Source organism: Penaeus monodon, chromosome 40 (assembly GCF_015228065.2).
Source record: "Penaeus monodon isolate SGIC_2016 chromosome 40, NSTDA_Pmon_1, whole genome shotgun sequence".
In the NCBI taxonomy this organism is placed as follows: Eukaryota; Metazoa; Arthropoda; class Malacostraca; order Decapoda; family Penaeidae; genus Penaeus; species Penaeus monodon.
In genome coordinates this window covers 5,304,666-5,308,453 of record NC_051425.1, presented here as the reverse complement: position 1 = coordinate 5,308,453, position 3,788 = coordinate 5,304,666, and the positions used below count along the sequence as shown (strand labels likewise).

General features: G+C 23.5%; 1 long non-coding RNA gene across 1 annotated transcript in view; it reads right to left on the bottom strand.

The window, feature by feature from the left end:
* Positions 1 to 909: 909 nt before the first annotated feature.
* LOC119598119 overlaps positions 910 to 3,788 on the bottom strand; it is a 36,552-nt gene continuing 33,673 nt past the window's right edge. Inside the window, exon 3 of the long non-coding RNA XR_005230945.1 lies at positions 910 to 1,004. This is a non-coding gene — a long non-coding RNA (uncharacterized LOC119598119). The remainder of the gene's footprint in view (positions 1,005 to 3,788) is intronic.

Genomic DNA, 3,788 nt, shown 5'->3' with positions numbered 1-3,788 from the left:
ATTTCCTTGCCCTTACTTCCACGTTTATTGACGAAGTTGAACATTGAAGTGGTAACTTCTAACCGAATATATTCAGAAGAATATTAAATACCACATTTTTCCTTTGGTGATGTAAATAAAAAAAGGAAGAAACAAAGAAACAGGTCATCAGGTTGATCGGAAGTTTATTTAAGCCAAATTGTTCATGCTCCATATAATATTTTATGTCATATAATTCCAGAACATACGCTGTACATTTATTTATATTCGTACAGCACAGAAAAGCCCTCTAATAAACTGACATTACTTTCGGGTATATAAGAATGAAGTTTACTCTGGTTGTTCTATTAAATATAATTTCTTGGGAATAAAAACGTCGAGCGAGACCTTCCCGAATCCTCGTCCTCGGCACAATTAGGGCCCATTACGAGGGAAAACAGGGCCCACAGCAACTGTTCCACGCAAAAATGAACCCCCGTTTACCACCTGCCTCACCTGTAAACCATATCGAAAATATGATATTAGAGCAAACACACACACACACACTGTCTTTAAAACAAGGAAGGGAAATGGAAAAACACACAGGAAAAGCAAGAAAATTTATTTTGTTATACTGCATTAAAGCGAAAACACGCATAGATAGTTAGAGAGTTTGTGTGTATGTGTTATAAACAAAATTTTACTACAAACCACACACACCACAACACCATACATACAATTATTATATATAAATATATATATATTATATATAATATATATATATATATATTTATATATTATTTATAAAAATTTATAAACCCCACAAAAAAACGTGTAAAACATTTATATAGAGAGGAGATTGGGGCAAACACACAGAGGGGGGAGATAGAAAAGAGAAACGATAAATAGATAATTTTAACAAAACAGACATATGGTATACAATTTTCCGAATAAAAGATCTGCACACTAGACTCACTGTGTTCCGTCTCGTACGCCGCGGGATAACTATCCCTCTTGGTACGGATCAGCTTCACTTCGCCCGGAGCCTTTGCATGGAAAATCGAAAATCTTGAGGTTAAAAAGACAATTATGTAATGAATAAATAAATAAATAAATTATTATATATTTAATATATATATTAAAAAAGATAGATAGATAGATTGAAAATAGATAATAGATAGGGGTAGTATAAAGATATATGGGTAAATATAAAATTTTTTAAAAATATTATAAATATAATATATATATATATATTATAAAATTTTAATAACATAATAAAAATTTAAATATATATATAATTTTATATAATTAATATTAATATAGATAATAAATATATTATAATTATTATATATATATTATAATTGTGGTGTGTGTGTGTTGGGACAAACACAAAAACGCAACAAACACGCACACACACACACAAACCCCACACACACCCCAAAACCCCACACAAACCCCCACACACACACACACACACACACACACACACATACGCACACACACACACACACAAACCACCACACCCCCACACCAAACCAACCACCAAAACCCAACACACACACACACATATATATATATTATATAATAATATATATATATTAAAAAATTTAATTACTACACACAACACACACACAACAAAACCCCACACCCACACACAAAACATACACACAAAAACACACACAACACCACAAAGCACACCACACACACACACCACACCACACACAAACACACACACACACACCCACCAAAAAATATATATATATATATATATATATATATATATATTAAAAAATATATAACAAAGAATAAAAAAAAATAAAAAAAATGATAATATAAATATTAAATAATTATATATATTTAAAACAAAATTAAATAATTATATATTATATATAATTAAAATAATAAATAAAAAATATTAATATAATAAGAATAAAAAATATAAATATATTAAAATTATATTATATATATAATTTTTTAATAATAAATAAATAATTTTTTAAATTAAACATAATAAATTAAAATTTTTTTTTTTTTTTTTTTTTTTTTAATATATATTTATTATATATAAAATTATAAAATAAAATATATATATATATTTAAAAAAAAAAATAATTATAAAAATATTTTTTTTTTTTTTTTTTTTTTTTTTTTTTTAATTTTTTTAAATAAAAAAAAAAAAAATAAAAAAATAAAAAAATAATATATAAATATTAAAAAAAAATAAAATAATAAAATAAAAAAAAATAAAAAAAAAAAAAAAAAATTTAAAAATATAATTTTATATAAAATAAAAAATAAAAATATTTTAATTTAAAAATTTTAAAAAAATTAAAAAAATTATATATAAATAAAATATAAATAATTATAAATATATATTATAATATTTTAAAAAATATTTTATAAATATAATATAATTTTATATATTTAATTATATATATATATAATATATAATAATATAATTATATATATAATGCACAACAACTCGTACCCCCAAAAATTCTTTTTTATCATCACTATCTATTTATTTTCTATATGTGTATATTATATTTATATATATATAATTTTTATATATATAATATATAAATATAAATATAAATATCCACGTATAGATGATTCTTAAATTAATCTATCTATGCACTTTTTACCTACTACACATAATTAAATTGAAAAAAAACACCAAAACACACAAACACATACACAACCCCCACCCCCAAACAAACACACACACACACAAAAACTCACCACAAAAAAAACAACACACACACACACCCCAAAAACCCCAACCCACACCCACACACACATTATATAAATAATAAAAAATAAAAAAAATAAAAATAATAAAAATATTAAAAAATAAACATTGCATATATATAAATATATAAAAATATAATAATAATAAAATTTAAAAAATTTTTAAAAATATAAAAAAAGGGGGGTGTGGTGGGGGGAGGGGGGGGGTGGGGTTGCGGGGGGGCGGGGGTTTCTTTTACAAAGACACAAAAATAAATTAAATTTTAAAAAAAAAAAAAAAAAAAAAAAAAATATAAAAACACAAAAACACACACAAAAACACACCACAACAACACACACACACACCACACAACACCCCCGCACACCAAAAAAAAAAAAAAAATAAAAAATAAAATAAAAATAAAAAAAAAAGAAAATAAAAGGGGGGGGGGAGGTGGGGGGGGGGGGGGGGTTTTTTGGGGGGGGGGGGGGGGGAAAAAAAAAAATATAAAAAAAAAAAAATAATTTTAAAAAAAATAAAAAAAAAAAGTGGGCGGGGATGGGGGGGGGGGGGGGGGGGGGTGGGGTGGGGTGGGGGGAAAATTTTAAAAAAAAAAAAAAAAAAAAATAAATAAAAAAAAAAAAATAAAAAAAAAAAATAAATAAAATTTTAAAAAATATAAATATATATATTTTATATAAATTTTAAAAAAATAATTAATATTAAAAATAAATATATAAAAATATAAATAAATAAATATAAACCACACACACACAACACACACCACACAAACACACACACCCACACCATACACCGCACACACTATATTACAATTATTATAATAAAATATAATAAATAAAATAATAAAAATAAATAAAGAAATAAAAAAAATTTTAAAAATAATATAATAAAAGAAAAAAATAAATAAAAAAATAAAATTTAAAAAATAAAAAAATTTAAAAATAAAAATTAAAAAAAAGAAAAAAAAAAAAATAAATCAAAAAAAAATAAAAAAATAAAAGAAATAAAATAAAAAAAAACACAACACCCACACACACACCACACACCACCACACACCACACAAGAAAAAACAAAAAAA